The 19220-nt window shown below is 43.5% G+C and overlaps 1 protein-coding gene across 5 annotated transcripts in view; it reads right to left on the bottom strand.

Annotated features, from left to right (window-relative positions):
- PALM2AKAP2 (PALM2 and AKAP2 fusion) overlaps positions 1-19220 on the bottom strand; it is a 272673-nt gene that overhangs the window by 226707 nt on the left and 26746 nt on the right. The gene's annotated exons all lie outside the window — the stretch shown is intronic.

Here is a 19220-nt window from a genome sequence, read left to right on the forward strand (position 1 = left end):
TTGTTCCCGGCAGCCGGAGCAGCAACAGAGTGCACAGTCCCAGAGGAGGGGAGAAAACAGGCATAACAGCTGAGAGAGAAGTTAAAGGGACAAAGATGTGCTTTTGCATTTGAGACACTGGGCGAAAAACATGGATCGCTTGGTGCAATTGTGTGACAGTAAGGCAACCCAGAAGCAGTGGGTGGCATCACGGAGGAAGGGAGCTGGGTTGCAGACCGTCTTTTTCCCCAGCAAGGTTGGTGGTAAGGCTTTCCCTGAGCTCAATGGGGAGAAGGTGTTTGAGCCAGATTGCATGGCAATTACCTGCAAAGCTAATAGGACAGATAACCCCCAGCTGGCTTTGTTTAAAATTCAAGCCACCAGCACACACTAGCAGCTGGCCCTTACTGGCTCCCAGGAGCTGGGCTGACCAAGAGGCACCAAGGACATCATGGTCATTTCTACAGCTGAGAGGCTGCATGGTCATGTTCATGAACACCACCACCCATCTGTGCCCAGGCTGCTCCCTTCAGCAGGCGTTCCAGGAGGAGAATGACCTGCTTTTCTCCCTTGCATCACCTTCCTCTTACAACTGTTTGCCTTCTGTCAGTCTTCTGCACCTTGTGGGGAGCGTTTCTCCTCACCCACCCCTAGCCCAGATCAGGTTCCCTCTCCCGGAGGTCTTTTCTCATTTTAGATTTTGCAGCCAAGACAGAAATACTGAGTAGTAAATGGGGGCAGTCAAATAAGCATACCAGCCTCAGTTTTTTGGGGGAACAACAGTTTTTATTCCCTACCTGTGAAGGCATGTTTTTGTTATTTAAATATTTCAGTAGCTGTAAGGTTGGGCTTGAAGACATTTGGGGATTTCTTAAGTCCCCGAAGTAATTTTTCTGTCTCATTTCTAGGTGTCCTGCTGATGCTCTGGGAATTCTCTGCTGTCCAGGGATTTCAAACCTTCATGCCTCACCCTCAAGGGGCATGTGATAAGATGATGCCTATGCAGAAAATAATTGTGTTTATATGGGACCTCAAACCAGGGCATTTTGAGTGAAGGCATTACATTTACAAGGAAGATCAGGAAACTTTTTTTTCCTGCCAGGCTCACTCAAAACAAAGGAAAACATGGAGCTATATAACTGTCTGGACCACTTCTGCTGAAGAGTGAGACATAAGAACAGTGATGGGAGGGCTGGAGTAATGAACCCAGAAGAGGCAAAATAGTCAAATGATGCATATGTCAAGCAGTTCTGTGATACACCGTACACTCTTACATGCTGACTGTTTGTGTTTATCTACATCTACACACACACTCCCCACTGTCTGAAGTATGTAAGGATATTACTGCTGAACAAAAATATTGTGCTGAAGTTGTTTCAGAATAGCAAAATTGGCTTTTTGGATAACTAAAATGTCCCAAATGGTGCCTGTCTTCAGCTGAAAACTTGACATCTCACTGCGCTGTGCGTGCAGAAGATAGTTTGCATTTGTGCATACACAAGCATACAAAATTTATGCATGCACCTTTAAAAATCTTTCCTTATGTAAAATTGATAGTCTGTGGATCATCCCCCTATCACTCCTCCAATCCCCATTTCCTGTTCACATTTTTGAATGGAACAGGGTATTGGAGGGGTTAAAAGACCCCTGTTGGGATCTCTCTTGCCATTTTCTTCATTCTGTGATATTAATGGCGCACTTTGGAGACCAGGATTTGTGCTTTGCTATTTCCTCACATAGCTAGCCAAGCCATGGACTGGAATAAAGCTGTTCCAGTTAATGGCCTAATATTCTCGGAACAAGGGTAATTCTGCCCTGTTTGTGCCAAGCTAGCCAGATGATAGAATGTTTGGATTTCATATATGTAGGCATTAACACCCCACATCTGACACTCCATAGGCCAGCATAAGACACCTACATCTTCACAGTTAACTGACCTACATTTATATGTGTCTATATACTTACATATGGGGGTTTATATATATATATGAATTCTACCCTTCACAAAAACCTTCTCACTAAAACACATGATGGAAATCACCACAGTACCTCCTCTGGCTCGTTGTGTCATGATGTATAATGGATGTGACAAGACAGCCTTATAAAACATAGATGGAAACTTCTTTTCTTTGTGAGAAAGGGAAAGCACTTAGAGTATTTTCCCTGTAGGCAGCAACACAGCAGGCACTAAAATACTCGAACTATTTACTAACTAGTGGGCTTCTGTGGAGTTAAATTGCAATATTATTCACATTTCCATTTCACTGGCTTTCAGTCAGCCTGACTGCACGCCTCTACCTTCTGATTTTGTACCACAGTACAGCTATGGCTGAGGAGTATAACAGCAAAGGTAGGTTTTTTTGTCTGAAGATTGTGTGAATTGCAGCCTTGGTAATTAGCTATCAGGACTTTTCACCTTCAGGTCACTAAATCACATTAAATTTAGGTTTTTCTGAGTCATGGAAGGTTGTGACCATATGTGTTCCTGGTTTATATGGGTGTGTTCTGAAAAAATGTGAAGAATGTAGACTGTAGAAAAAATCAGCATGTCAAGGATTTTAGACATTCAGTAGATGAAACCAGCCCCCACTTAAGCAGGGTCCTGATTCAGGACTTTACTGAAAACATGGTGAAGTAAAGCACGTGCTTACACCTGAGCATTTGTTAAGGCACTTTCTACTTTGAAGCCAGTAAATGTTCCTCATTACTCTGTTTGTCTACCTTTTTTCCAAGTATGCCTGTCGAAAAGGTGGAGAAAACAGGTACCAAAGCCAGTTTTACTGTGAATGTGGTAGGTTTAAAAGAAAAGATTTGTATCTATCTATCTGAGGTGTGCTGCTTTTGTAAGAATATAGATAATCATCATGGATGGTTACCTTTCCAAAATGGTAGAGGAGTACCATTTGGGAGGTACACTCAGGACACTTTGAGTATTTGGGATATTCATAAGTAAAATAAGATTTAAACCTTACATCCCTCCCTTCACCAAAAATACTAGGCAAATGGGAAAGTGAAAGTACTTGATTTTTTTACTCACAGACCCAAATGATGGGAAAAGAACATAGGTCAAATGGCAAGGTTACTCACACTCTGAAATCTGTTCATTGAAAAATGAGATTTGCACTCAGGCATTCACAGGTGGATTTGCAACATGGAAAAATAAATTTATTTCATTTTCCAAGAAGCTTGATTTTGGAAAGGAAGCAATTGCTTCTTGGCAATAAAGGTGGCCAGTGCCACTTTCCTATTGCTGAAAAACAAATACATCAGATACTCAGTAAGACTCCATCCACTTGGAAGAGAGAGAGGTGTTGGGAGGACAAAATAGAGATCTGTAAAATCATGAGTGGGGGCATGGAGACAGCCAGTGGGCAGCTACTGCTCACTCTGCCTTCCCCTGTAAGAAAAAAAAGGGCATCAAGTGAAACTTAATGTGGCAGCTTTGAAGCCAAGGCAACAGTCTGCTGTGGGAATCTTTGCCTCAGCATGCGGTGGGTGCTAGAAGGTGATGGGCATCCAAGGGAAGCCTGGGGACAGACAGACAGAGAGAAGGAATACTATAAGGGTTACTACACAAACTGAAATTACATCTGGTTCAGGAAGCCCCTGAACCACAGATGGTTTTAAGGGTGTTTGCTAAGTTTTTGTATGCTTGTCCTTCTCTTACGCTCATCCTAACACTGCTGATTTTTCATTCATCAGAGAAGGGGTGCAGGATTTTTGTCTGAATCGTGTGTTACATTTGATCAAAATAACCCACAGTTTAGTATCAGACTTGTCAAACTATTCCAGTCAAAAAAACCAAAACAACCACAAACCAACAACAACAACAAAAAACCCCACACCCATAAGATCTTGAAGAAAACAAGTTACACTAAAATGCTACTCTGTGACACTGCAGTCACAGAGTACTTCAATTTTCCATTACAAAATCATTTTTGTTCCTGTTTAGAAATCTGCCTGCACAGCGTGGGAGGTGATACCGAGATTATTCAGCTTACAGAGTCATAACTGTCTGTGGAGAAACCTGCACCTCTAAAGCTGTGTAAAGCCGTGGTAAAGCCCCCTGCTCCCCTTGCACCGGCAGAAGCACCTGATTTCTTTGGATTAAAACCAGCTCAGACATGTGCAGAAAGCACTCCATGGAGCAGCACAGAAACTACACACTATTTGCTTGACTTCACTGGGAAAACACATGACCAAATCTGATGGCAGACTAAGGCTTATGGTACAGGTATCCAGAAGAACATGGTAGGAAAAACAAAATAATCCCAACTCAACAAAAAACCTGACTGGGATATTGTGGCCCTCAAGGAGACAGGCAGCACAACATTGGAGGAGCTATCACTGGTAGTTTCCGTAAAGAGGTTTCCCATTGACTTCATCCTGCACCCCCAGCAAGTGTCCAACCTGCCACGGACAAGCGGGTGGAAGAGGGTGAGCTCCTGCCTGTCATGCCAATGCAAAACAAATGCACCCAAAAATGGCACAGATGGAGGAAAATTATAGTCTGCTTCAAAGCAAGGAAAACAGTTACAAAGAATTGTCTTCAAAGAATCACGCGATTTTCTTCAGCAAGACATTATTTTCTCCACTCTGCACAGTTGGCAGATATTATTCCCTGCTTATTTAAAGCTCACAGATTTTTAGGGCAGCAAGTAAGGAAACAAACAAGCAAAAGAGCTGCTGACACCTCATTTTTCTGTTGCCAGTTCAGGGACATCCAGAACACTGGGGGAAAAGGAGCATCTGGGTTCAGCTAATAATTTCAAACTGCAGTTAGCATAATCCCCAGAAATCACTCCTCATGGAAACTGAAACTTTCACCAGGGTGGTAGTTTAAATGACCATCTTCCCTGTGGTGACTTCACATCTCTCAGCAGTGAAATCAAATCTGTAAATTTGTTTCCTCTTTTGCAGTTCAACAGTAATGGTTCACAGGAAATAAAATATTAAGAAAGACAGGAGGCTAATTTTCTCCCCCTTCCCCCCCCACCTGTTTCATTCCCATCTAGTTAATTCTTTTATTTTCCTGTTGCATTTGCATAGCAGGAAACTCTCCTGACAGCAACCATCCCTACCACTTGCAACGATGCAGCCCAGTACTGGCAGCACTTTGCAAAATGCAATTCTAAATGTTTTCTGCTGTTGAAAACAGCATACAAAAGAAATCACAGCACCAGAAGAGGCAGAACGCGGAACTAAAGCAGAGACACTGTTACGGCAGAATAAACATGCCTCGAAGGTTGGTGGCAGGATGCCTGCTCCTTTTGCATCATCAATGCTCACTTTCATTACTTGCTGCCAGTACAAGAAGGTGGAGCCCATCGTCCTGCCGAGTGTATCAAACTAGATCACCATATGCACTGGCATGACTGCGCTTGGTGAAAATCTTGTTGTTATGGGTAGCCATACAGCCTCTGTAATTGCAGGCTGAAGGATTGTCTGGTGTCCTGTTTCAAGCACTGGGAAATACGTGCTGTTTCAGATTATGGGAAATGACTCCTGCTGCAGCTCCTCTCCTACCCTGCACCCAGCAGAACCAGAGTGTGTACTTGTCGTTTCTGAGATCCATTTTTCTCTGCAGTTACACCATCAACAACACATATATGTAAGCTATTGGCATTGCTCCCTCAGGCATTCTCCTGCAAGACCCTCCTCTGCCCCAGTCCCCTGAAACCTGTGGCCACCTGGCTAAGGTTTGTTTCACTTAAAACATGAGCCAGGGACAATTTCCCTGCATGTGTATACTGGAATCCAACTTCTGAACTTAAGGAAACTGCACTCTGTGCTCCTAGGTAGCATCTAAAAAACTGCCACCCTTTTTCCTTACAGTCTTCCTGTGCAGGAGGCTTATTACCTAAAGCACAGATTCATGATTTCGAATGTCCTCAGTGCCTAGGACCTTGGTGGCTCATCTGACTGCACCCTCTCCATACCTGAACAAAGCAAACTGTATGTTGGAAAGTTCTAGGTGAGATGCAGGGACAGCAGGAGTACAGGATGCTGCTGCAATGCTTTCCGTGTATGTTCCATATATCCACATATCTTATGACAAAGCTGTGGCCATTTCCATCACTCCAAGCAACAAGCAGATGGGTTATTTAGGAATGAACAACAGGAGTTCTCAATTGCACAGGTGCAGCAGATAAATGCCTGAGGGGAACAAGTGAAACCCACCTAAAAATAAGGGCTGGGTTTACCTCCCTTCCTCATGCTTGCTCTTTCCATGGTTATATGCACAGGAGGAAGCAACGGAGAGGTTGGAGGCAAGGTGAACAGTTAATGATCAGGTATGCCTTTCACCTCCTCTCTTGTGCAACTGGGTTAAACTGGACATTGCTGCCACAAGGATTGATTCCCATTAAATAGACAGATTGCTACAACATGCAAAAAATGTCTCAACATGTTGGTTTTGAACACAGAATAGACTTAATTCACAGAGGCAGACCTTGGTGAGGGAATAAGTAGAAGACCCTGGAAGTTACGGAAATGCTTTGTTTCTGTTATATTGAACAGGCTCCTGCTAAGAAGGCAGAATCACTTGCAGACAGCTGAACCCTCAGGGTGAAGAAAGAAAATGCCCTCAGGCCAGAAATGCACTGGCTTTCGTTGCAGCCTTGCATCCCTTTTCTCCAGTAGTGAGTGTCAGAAGAGTTATATGCTTATGTACAAGAATGGGTGGTTTGAGAGAGATAAAGAGATACATCTCCCTGTAACCAACTTAAGTGCTCCCAGTAAAGGAGCAAACGTTTTTGGTCGGCAGCTCTCCTTCTTGCTGATTTTGTCACTTGCATGCATAATAGCAGTTCTTGCTTGAGTGGGGGAAAACACACTTGCAAAATTCATTTTCTCCATTTCATCTAGCACTTTGGCTACCCTTGCACAATGTCAAAGGATGGGTTTCTCCTGTGCTGGCCTGCTAAAGCAAATAGAGTAGCTCTGTGTCCACATGCACATTGCCTGCAATTCAGGGCTCAAGTAAGAGAACTGTAGTAGTCATCCTGCATGTCCAGGACACCAAAGGAGGAGTTCATCCACATGGAGCCCTATAGGATTAACTCCTGCTCAGGGCTCCTGAATATGAACATTTCATGACTGCCACAAGCGCACTGACATACCTAAGACTATGCAGAACAAAGCTGTCCAAGAGGAGAAAGCATCCTCTCTGGTGAAGACAACAATCTGCTAAAGGGTTGCACCAAAAACTTCAGCTGCCCTGCACGCTTATAATTATAGCTCCCCGGTCACTGTATGCAATCACCACGATGCACACAGACAACGACCACTTAATTAAAATCACCATGCATTTCAAACAACAAATAAAAGGATGGCACTGCTCCCAGAACAACAGCTCTTAATGAAAAGTGATGAATGCAGGAAGGAATTTCCTCTTGAAAAACTCTCTCATTAGCATTTTTGAAAGGGGACACAATGGAAAAATGTCTCATTGAGATGGTAAAGTAAAATTATTTTATGAGAAAACATGGTTCCCCTGATATCCCATGGAGAAATTGCCACTTTGATGGAGCAGTCATCCCCATTTTGATGCAACCTAGAATTTACCTGCAATATCTGCCTTTCACTGAATGCTACTGGGTCACTGGAAGCAGTGTTTCAGGTCTAACACAAGCCATGTGCATTTTTGAGTGGGCCACCACCATAAGGAGTCCTTGATATATGAAAAGGTTTAGTTGACTTTCCTTCTTTCCTCCCAAGTCTGAAATGAAACTGAACATGGGCTGAGACCCACAGATGCTGCTTCCCTTCTGTCACTGACAAGAATAAAGCCCCAATTCCCTATGCATTTACAATTTGATCAAGAGTGTCAGGCTCTTAAATGGCTGCTGAGAGGTGACAGGGTCATTGGAGTTGAGTATCTTTCCTGTGAGATGCAACAGTGAATCAAACAAATGTCCTATGAATGCCAGATTCCCACCCTTTATTAATTCCACATCAGCATTTCTTCCAAAACTTCCAAGTTTTTACAATAACCCTGAAAATGGGTAAGAGGTCAGGACCACCTGAGTCCTGTGGCAACCTTCTCTGCAGCATCAATTATTTCTGGAAAGCACTCAAAAGACTGTACAGAGCACATTGTTAGTATAAATAATCAAATAGACAGATTTATCCATTATTCTGGATAATCTTTAATAGCAGTCATAAATGACAGGCAGCTGAACTTCATTACCTAGTGTCTACTACAGCTAACCTCCAAGGTCATGTGTATAGCTTGCTAGCATTGACCTTGTTCTAGCCTGAGCTAGCTGGAAAATTCCGTGTCTTCATCTAGCAATTTATTTTTCTTCCTAAAAGTAAGGTGGGTTTTTCTAGATAATGTTGTGTAGAACAAAATCTGGAACTATTTTCTCTAGAAAACCTTCAAAATTCTGAAAGAAGCTACTTTTACTCAATTATTTTTTTCTGTATTTTTGTTCATGTATTTTGGTTAAACAATGTTAAGCAGACTTTGATCTAAGTATTCATTCATAAAAATATACAACAAGGAGTTCTTGTTAGGCTGAGTAGACTATTTGTAGAAAACCAGTTCATTAACTCTCCCTACCCTCATGTTGACACTAATTGGCCTCGGTTTAAATCATTCAATGTACATCCTTTCACTGTTTGCTGCTGAAAAGGAGAAAAACAGGATTTGGTCAGTATGGGCTTAATTTAATCACATTTCCACAGTTCCAAAGAAAAGTGTGTGTCTCTTTTTTACCCTCATGCCCCATACACTCTTTAAATATCTCTTCACACTGCCAAACACGATGTTGTAAAGCTTGGGGAAACAACTCTGATTGCAGCAAGATGCTGAATGTGCAATGCAACACCTATACAAGGCTGATCTTGACCTACAAAGCAGGCGAGGATCATAACGTTATGACAACCATTAAGGAATTTGTAACTCTTGCATTAAGAAATGAAAAATAAATCACAAAGTTTTTAAGTCAAGGCATCCAAGCTGTGATTCCTTATGCTGGTTTCCCCCTAAGCAAGTGCCTGGTGAGGATCTCTATGTGTTACTGTTCACTTGGTGAGAACTTAGATCAGAATCACTAAGACTGTGATTTCAGCAGAATTTATTTACCCTCTTTATCCAGTTTAATTGCATATATGACAGACAGTTCCACTTCAAGAAACTTAAACTTTCCCAGGACACGGCATATTAAGTGGGAAGAAGAAATTGGATTTTCTGCCATGTAAAGGGAACAAACTGGTCTGGCTGGTCAGCACAGAGCAATGGCCAGGACCTGTAGGGACGACACTGGCTCTAATTCTGGTACTTGAATCATATCCAGGTTTTTGCTTGTTATTTTCAAAGCAATGGTATAAAAGACCCAAATGAAGGAATTAATACATAGAGCTGGGCTTTGTGTTTTAATCCTTACAGTCTGGCTGGATTAGCCAATTATTTCAGAGTCTCAGTGCCTCACATCAAAATGTTTTTACTGAGGCTTCCTTCCCTTTGCTTGTGAGCATGGCAGCTTGCCTGCTGACACTGAGGCTTTTGGTGCTGACCTGTTGGCACCACGCTGGATCTCCTGGTGTTGCAGGGCTGTGCCTAGCAGCTGTGCTGTACAGGGCTCCTCTGCTGCTGAAAAGTGCTTCTTGTCATTTGCAAGATAAAGTTATTAGTTCCAAACCCTTTCTTTAAGCTTTTGTCTAGTGTTGTTCATGAGCTAAGGATACTCACATCGTCTGATGCTCGGGTATCTGCTGATGTTAAGTTGCAGATGCTGGTGTGTTTGAGTCCTAACTTCTACATCCAGGAAGGAAAAGACTGCCTTGTTTTATACCGAAAAGAAAGAGGGAGAGAAACTTCCCTACAAGCAGAGGGGGATGGAATTGAGAGCCTGAGACTTGCCACCTTCCAGCTGCCAGTTTCCTTCCAAACTGGTGATGTTAATGAGATGATACACCAGTTCACAAATCACCATTCTGGCTAAGTTTCCCTTTCTTTCTGAAGAGGCTGTAAGGGGCTGGGTTCCTCTTGCTTTTTGACCAGCCTTAAAGTTCCCATACATTTGCACCTTGTGAAGACTGACACAGGTCTGACAGGGCACCATTGCCCCTCTTCAGTTAGGGGCATCTCCCTGCTGAGTCCTGGAGCCAAATGGGGCTGCTGGACATGCCATCCCTGCCTCCTCTCAAGTTCATCGGGGGAGTCACATTACTCCAACATGAGACCATAGAGAGACCAGAGACCATAAAAGATTAACGCGATAGTGACTGAGAGGGTGGATACATCTATGTGCTTGGTAAAAAAGGCATGCTCAGTGTGTGATCTAGGTATGCTAAAAATCCTACCCAGCCTCGGCCTTGGCATCCTGCCTACGCAGCACATAAAAGAACTGGCTTCATCTCCAAACAGCTTACTTCTGGAAAGCTTATTTAATCTGACAGGTGTAGGATCACATGCCTCAACGCTGAACCTTAGCAGTATGCAGGAGGTATTACTGCTATGTCATTCCTTTAGGCCAGGCATCCCAATGCTTTCTTCGTGAATAGGAACAGTTGGGATATAACGCTATGGATTGCATAACAAATTCATCTGCCAGCCTTCTCCCTGCATGACCAAAGGCAGAGACCACCCTGGTCCTGGCAACACAAACAGACCCACAGCAGCTTCTCACCACCAGCATGTCACCTTAAGTAAGGAGGACTGGGTAAGCACGCGAAGCCTGCAACACATGCTCACTGGGCTCTCCAGGGATGGGTTAGCTGCAGATCCTCAAGGCAGGATGCTCACAGCTGTGGGTCACAGTGGCTTCGGGCAGGCTGCAGAGGAGTGCACAGTGTCAGTCTGCTGCACTGATAGAGGAGACCTGGAGCAGTGCAACAAGAAAACATAGTCTGGATCCAACTGCTTTGATGCTTGGCAACAGAGCCTGGATCTATTTACATATGGGCAAATTTCTGCCCTGCCATCAAAGGTTCCCACCCTTCAGAAAAATGCCCAAATTTCTCTGCGATTTGCATCCCTGGTGTGAGGTGTAGCTGGGAATTCACAGCTTCAAGGTCATCTCATTGACCCATATGACTGCTGTGTAGTTTGTGCAGGTTTGCCTGCACAGATGCTCAGGGTGTAGGGGGGGTTGAAACAACAAAGCCTGTACAGTTTGGATAGATTCCACACTTAGCTGACATACCTGACAGGTTTATAAAACTGTGAACCATATGAATGGCTTGTTGAACAGTGAACAGTGTGCAAAAATCCCCAAAACATGCAGATACCAGAAGTAGCTTCAGGGAGGTGGGTTGATTCCTGCCCACCTCTTCCAGTCAGAGCAACATGGACTCTTCTCCTGAACCCCTACAAGATGTCATGTGGGTACTGTTTAGCTGCTCCAGTGCAACTTCTCTGTCCTTGCCTGGGTCTCCTGGAGATCTCTGAGCGAAGGAGGTCTTATTATTGTATAATCTCAGATTTTGAAACAGGTCCTCTCCTCCTACCATGGGGAGAAGGTGGGGGAGTGGTGGTTCCTGTCAGTTTTGCTCTTCTGTTAGCTTGAAAATGCATGTGTGCAGCAATTCCTCCCAGGAAGCTGAAGGACAGAGAGGATGCAACTGCAGATAGGTCCCCTCCCAAAAGTCATGTTCTTTCTTCCTCCTGTTGCTACTCCATCCATCCTGACATACAGGACACACTATTTTGCACACCTGAGCTTCCTCAGAGAAGGTCAGATCCTTCTCTGAGGCTGCCCCAGGAGGTTTATCACCTTCCTTCAGGCTTTATCTTTTTAAGATGGGTAGCTTATTTACCTCTAGGGATTTAGGCAACATAAAGTCAGTGAATAGTCATCATCTGCTGCTGTCTTCAACCTGTTGCTCTGCACGTCCCTGTAGGAGTCCCTGGTGAAGGATCTCTTTTCATTCAGGTCTGTGTGATTTACTCAGCTCCTGGTTTAAGGTTGTCCTGCTTTCAGCTGGGATAGAGTTAACTGTCTTCGTAGTAGCTGGTCCAGTGCTATGTTTTGAGTTCAGTATGTGAAGAATGTTGATAACACTGATGTTTTCAGTTGTTGCTCAGTAGTGTTTAGACTAAAGTCAAGGATTTTTCAGCTTCTCGTGCCCAGCCAGTGAGAAAGCTGGAGGGGCACAAGAAGTTTGCACAGGACACAGCCAGGGCAGCTGACCCAAACTGGCCAACAGGGTATTCCATACCATGGGACGCCACATCTAGTATAGGAACTGGGGAGTGGGGGGGGAATCGCCGCTCGGGGACTAGCTGGGTGTTGGTCGGCAGGTGGTGAGCAATTGCATTGTGCATCATTTGTACATTCCAATCCTTTCATTATTACTGTTGTCATTTTATTAGTGTTATCATTATTAGTTTCTTCTTTTCTGTTCTATTAAACCATTCTTACCTCAACCCATGGGTTTTGCTTCTTCTCCTGATTTTCTGCCCCATCCCACTGCGGGGGGGGGTGGGGAGTGAGCGAGCGGCTGCGTGGTGTGTAGCTGCTGGCTGGGGTTAAACCATGACAAAGGTGCAAAATACAGCTTGTGGCCAGGTTGCAGTATTTTATATGGCTTGTAACTTCTAATCTCTTGCAGGAGCTAGTAGAAGAAGTGAAAGTCTAATCTCCTAAGCTGGCTGCGCAGTTGAAGCCATAGTTCAGCAGAGCAGCAGGCTCCGAGGAGCATACCCCACCGCCTCTCCCTGCAGCCTCTCTCTGGCCTGAAAGACATCCACGAGGGAGATCTCTGACCTTTTAAATGGAAAGATTTTAAGAATCATGCTCAAAAGGCAAAAGATGTTGAAGGATGTTGGTCAAGAGAGACAGAAAACACCACGTAAATTCCAGCACCTGTTTCTCATACCCTAGCGTAAGGTCACTTTGTCAATGAATTCAACATGGTATTTGCTCTGTGCTTGTGCTAAACTAAATCAGCCATCATCATGTATGCTCCCTGCATTTAACAGCATGGTAATAAATTTTGGGAGTAAAAACCTACCTTGCTCTATAAACTACATTTGATGGGATCTGCCCTTGGTGGTCAGGCTGCTCCACAGTTTCTGAGGCATGCTGGCTTTGTGTCAGCAGAGCTGACTCTGCCAGTTTATGAAGCAGAGATACGTAATTTCTGGACACATTACTGGCAAACCTTCTCAGAGGTACTCTGTTACATTGGTAGGTACAGTGCTCATATTGTCTCTTTTTTTTCAGCAAAAGGTAAAAGAAAAAGGAGAGAGGTAGAGGGACAACAACAGCTCCTCACCTACATAATGGGTGACATTTGCTAGAGTGAGGTGATAATCAAAACTCATACTTCTATTTGTTTCAAACCAAGCTAAAACCAGCTTTCCTGAGAAACACCCAATGTTTTTCATCTCTTCATGTTTTCAAGAAAACTGCTGGCTCTCCACTGAACTACTTACATCTTCCACACAAAGCTGATTACAGTTTGATGGCTGTGCTGTTACCTGAAAAGCTGGATCATTGCAGAGCCTGAACGGGACAAAATTATAGGCTTGGACATGGTACTGCACACAACCTACTCGCATATCTTTGCAGGGACCTGCAGGAGGGGATGTAAGACCGACAGCCGTGGTCCACTAAGAAAAGACATACCCAACGCTTTTCCAGGCATGACGGGAGAGTCTGGGAAGAGTGCTGGGAACTTATTCCCAGGTACAGAAGAGGGGATGAAAAAATCCCCCTCCTCTGGGCATTAGCACTTGTGTGATACGTAATTCAGTTATCCCTCACAATGAAGGAATCTGAAGGAGGTTTTTCATGGAGGTCTGAATGTTAGTGAACCACTTGTCCTGCACAGGCAGGAGCTGCTGAGCTCTGCATGAAAGCCAGTTCCCACAGCTCAGGTCAGCATCACACTTGGCTGCAACTCCCCACACAGGAGGAGACCAAATAGTTCAAATGAGGCGAGTACTTAAAGGCCTCGGTACAGTCGTGTTAGAAAGATATTTTATTTCTTGCTCATTGAGAGTTTGGCAAACCAGGCCTGGGCTCCGGACAGTGTGTAGAATGTTAAAATATTCACTTTTTGTAAGGTCATTTAAAAAGAGAATAGTACCTTCATCCTCAACCACTCCTGCCACTCACTGATGTTTCCTTGCTGGCCTCTTTGGATCTCTAAATCCGTGGCAGAGACGGTACTACCTGCACTATCTTGATTGGGCTTCCAGCTGCTCCGCTGGCAGACATGGGAAACCTTATTTAGTCTGCAAGCCCCTCATGGCAGAGACAGTCTCTCTGTTCTATGTTTGCACAAAATCTAACATAAAGAGGTACTAGTTCCTGCCTGGGAACGACAGCAACAGTCTCGCAGCTAGAGTGCTGTGCACAGGAGTTCTGTGCAAACTAAATGGATTCCCAAGTCCTGAGCACAGATGGATCAAAACCTGGCATTACGTGAATTTTTGTGGCTCAGTTCCTTGGACAGGTATGTTGCAGAGATGTAGCACTGTGTTCCTCCAGGAAGAAACAACCAGAATGCACCTGAACATTTCCTCCTATCACATTTCAGTATGTGAGTACAAGCACAGTGGAAGCTTAAGGAAGAGCACACAGTGTTCGTCATTAAACCTTAACCATATTCAGCAGTGCTATAGATGGACACTGATGAAATCAGGATGTTTTCTAACTGTCAGGGGAAAAGATTCCTGAGGTGATGGCTCATAAAAACAGGGAGAACTGATTTTCCACAAAGACTTGCTCAGGATTTATAACTTGTTTTTATGATTCAAACTTTTTTCTGTTGAAGGACACTAGTTTGACATCCTATCAAGCTCTAAGTAATAGTATAACTGTTAAAGAAAACAGTAGTACTTTAAGTATATTATCACTGGGATTTTCAAATGGCTTCACCCATTGTGTTTAATATGAACAGAATGAGGTCACTGTTTGCACATCTGCCGTGCATGCTCTTCCAGTGCACCAGAATAAACTTTACAGACTACATCACTGATCTGGCAAGCATCTGCCTCCTGTACCACCAAAATCATCTGAGATCCACTTTTGACAAGGGTCAGCTTGCTTGCAAAATCACCCCTCTGTGCAGCCCCTGGAAATAATAGATTTTCCCTATCTGTAGACTACTGTCACAGGAACTAAAACTTTAAAAATGACAAGTTGTAAGACTAGCTACATACCACAAAGAAAGGAGGGCACAGCACTAAGCTCTTACAGCAAGCTGAGTTTTGCTTGACAGAGCATGCACACTATCACTAAAATCAGATTATGGCAAGACTGCTAGCAGTGATGCTACTGAATTGCAAGCTTCTGTCCCTGAAATGCTGGGAGTTTCCTAGGTATCCCTCCACTCAAGCAAGGACTGATTACAGAAGCGCTCCAGCAAGAACACAGTTCACAATGAGTTCACTGCCGAGCAGGTTGCTCTGCGAGGTGAATGATGCAGCCTGAAGGAGAGGTACTATTGATCAATTCAAGCCACTCTATCCATGCTCTCCACAGACCCCTGAAAATCAAATGTACAAAACTCCCTGCTGCCAGGAAGGGATGTGGAAAGGGAGACCTGTGTCCCCTTTTTGCCAACAGACAGCCTACAACAGCTTACAAGATGGACTCCCATGAGCATGGCCAGGGGACAGGGCGTGCTGGTAACAATCAGTAATATCACAAGCTTTTTCACAATATTCACGCCTGAAGAGGCAAATTGCTGAATTCTGCTAGAGGAGAAAGCGTTTCATTTGCAGGTGTCCACACTTTCTCAGTCTGGGTTTGGTGGGAAGAAAAAGACCATCCTCCAAAAAACCCAAACTTAAACCTTCTTCCATCTAGCTTTTGCTAGTGAAAACAAAACCTAAATCATCATATTCTCCTAACCAGTGTTATGTAGGGCAAAACACAATTTGTAATTTAGGCTAGTACTAAACATCACCTGAAAGGAGAGCCTGGAGAGGACAAGAGTTTTGAGTTTACTTTTGCCAAGTGGTAGAAGAGCTGTAAGCATGATAGTATCTAGGAGCTCCTTCTAGAGGTATCTCTACACAAAATCTGACTCATGCTTCTGCTCTGGGGAAGAACTCTTCCTGCTCACCCTCGTGGTGAGCAAAAGAGTCAAAACCACCATTGACAGAGCACTTTTGTGGAAAGAAGGAAAAAGAATAAAAATGACAGAATAGAAGATACACATCGTAGAAGGAAGATCTCCTACCGAAGGTTACGAAACCAGTGCTCTTCCACCAGGTGCCTTCAGGCCCGAGATTTGCTCTGCTCTGTACTGTGGTAAGTATCAGGTCAGCAACACAACTGAAAAGAGCAAGACCTTTCCTAGAACATTTCTTTGGGTCCAAACAATCCCACACAACCACACTTATTCCCTTATACGACCTCTTCCTTCAGAACACGTTAAACCTGATTCTCATGGTCGTTGCTTGTGAAATAAAGGTAATTATTTAGCATAACTCTGCAAAGCACATACTCATTCAATCATTTGACTATAACAACTATGCAGAAGAGTTGGAACACAACAGGATCTTGGCTGCCACCCACAGAATATATAGTTTGCTCCCCTTAATCTACCCCTTTTCTTCAGGAGCTTCTACTTCAATGGCAGAAAGCCCAGGGACAATTCAGAGCAACGCAACACAACACTTTGTTATTACTGGCTCCTTTGCCTCAGTCTTCCAGGCATGAGTTACAGGAGATTATTCTGGCACAGTGACTCATTGCAACAGCTGTACCCCATGTCATTCCCCTGGAGCAGGAGTATACCCCATAGCACATCTAGAGCACATAGCTCTAGATGATACCTTGCCAGGCTGTCATGACATTGAAGGTAGGGGAAAGAGCTTGAGGAGTCTCTATTTTTTTGCACAAGCTATTCATGCCTTGGGAAGTTGCACAAGGTGAGAAGAGCCACTGGGAACCATGCTGAATTCTTTTCTTCACAGCTGCATGGCTGGAGGGAAATACTCTGAGTTATCAACAGCGCAGACAACTGAGCTCTAAAGGGGAATCAGTGGGAGCATTTGAACTCCTAAAACAGGAAACTTAAAAGAAATCCTGATTCCTGGAGCCGTGATTTATCTTCTGGTCTGCCTTCAGAGCTATACAATGCTACACTGTTCCTTGCAGGTGAGATTGTGTTTCATCCTTAACAAATATAATATATGCATAAAAGCAACAACCATAATTTCTTTTGAGTCCCTCCCCACATTATTAATTCTTTAGGAGCCAATGTAGTTAACTAGGTTGGAGTATAAAATGATGATCCATAGAGTCTGCTTCCTGCTGTTGGTTTAGCACTTCTACTATTTTTAGCACTCTTCTGAGAACTGGAAATATGTTTTGATAAAGATACCATCTTCTAGGCAGGGACACAACTAATGAATCAGTCTATTCATATTAATGTCACGCGAATCATGACATCCAAGCCAGTGCAGGGCAAAGGTCTCTGCAATGCATGTTTCCTGTTTGTGACCAACAATTTATTCTGTTTGTGTGAGGCAATAAAGGGATCGGGCTAGACTCTGAGTCTGTGTGTATCCACACTTTAATCCCATTGCAAGGGTTTATGTGTCAGGTCTATACTTTACTGGAAGATGGCTGTTTGTTTTCCTGTAGCTAGCTATGGTCAGAGCTGGGTAGTCTATAGATCATGCAGCTCACATTCCTCCTGGAAGGCATTTTGTGAGCTGCAATTTTCAGCAGCAATCTCAAAGAAAATTTCCACAGGCAAAAAATCCTGGTCCTGCTCTGCTTAGGATAATAGATGCCTATTTTGTGTTAAGCCTTTTGTGTTCAAGGTCCTTCAAGTTTTGGAAACGTTAAGATGGGGGATATAAAAGCACTTTCAAGAGCAAAACCTTCTGTATAGACAAAAAAGACTGGCAAATACACTTGGATTACAAATATCTATTTTATGGCTCACATCTCAAAATAGCATTTTTCCTGAACCTACCCCTCCTCCTAGTCTTCAGACAACCCCTTACCCTCATAAAAATTACTAAGAGAAGAAAAATTCCCATGGACAAACATGCATTGCCCTTGAAGAAGAGCATATAAGAATAGCAAATGAAGAAATGACCAAGACATGGCAAATTTCACAGCACCTGTCAATTTTCCCAATGGCTCACACTACAATTCCTTTACTTACACTGAAATCCCTTTTTGGTATTTGTCTGAGTAATGTAACTCAGACCAATGGTTCATATGTAGCCTGCAGTTTACTACTTCCTCTTCCTTTACCCGAATAAGGTCTTGTCTGGTTTTATTTTTTCAGCAGTATCAGCCGGCCCAATAAACTTTGCCTCATTTCCTTCTGATATGTGGGTGCATGTGTATATATTCCTGAACAGATACACAGAAGCTGTCAGATAAGTTCTTTTGCTAAACTGTAGAATTACTGCACCTATAACACACTGCAGTATCAGCTTATTTTTCCTTTTTTCATATGAGCAGAATTACTCCCTGATAATCTGCTTTAAATTCTGAGAAAAATCACTAACAGTCTGCAACATAAGATAGCTGTGCTTACTTCTGAGCACCCACCTTCATTCAGAGAGCACCAAAGTGGAACTAAACACAGCCAAGGACTGAACCCCTTTTTGCAAATGGGCCTGTGCTCATAGAGCTTAAAATATTAATAAAAAAGGGACCTTTCAAAAATTCAAGACCTTCACTTTTTTGATGATGTATTTTCAGCACGGCCCTACTTTGGCTGAAAATGCAACAGATCAGTGTTCCCTGGGGACACTGAAGTACCCTATGGCATTCTTTATGGGCCACTGGATGGCACTAGCATCCAAAATACCATTGCCAGCCCAGCATTTGTTGGGCCAAGAAAAAAACCTTGGCTCTTGAAAAAAACACTCAAAACAGCAGCCCCTTGGCAACCTGCAACACTACTTCCATCTCTGCCAAAATAGCACAGGTCAGAGGAAAAGTGACCTAAACCACTGCAAAATATGTCACTTCCTTGTTTACCATAGCTGCACACCAGGAATTTGGGCTGCACCAAATCTCTTTTGGGATTTGTGGCCATAATGCTGTACTTGAAAAGTCATTTAAGAAGTGGATTAGTTCTACTAGCTGCTGGATGGATGCAACTCCCTAAGCACTGGTTTAGGGGAGCAAGGAATAAATGGAAGTAATATGTCACTATCTTCTTCTGATCCATGCATTAGAAATGGTCCACCCTCTCCTGCTCTATTAGTACTGGCACCAAACCCCCTGGGTTTTTTGTAAGCAAAGATGCCATTGGAATGTGGGGGAAATTATGCTGGACTAAAGTGAGAGAAGCAGCTT

This window comes from Haliaeetus albicilla, chromosome Z, assembly GCF_947461875.1.
Source record: "Haliaeetus albicilla chromosome Z, bHalAlb1.1, whole genome shotgun sequence".
NCBI lineage: Eukaryota > Metazoa > Chordata > Aves > Accipitriformes > Accipitridae > Haliaeetus > Haliaeetus albicilla.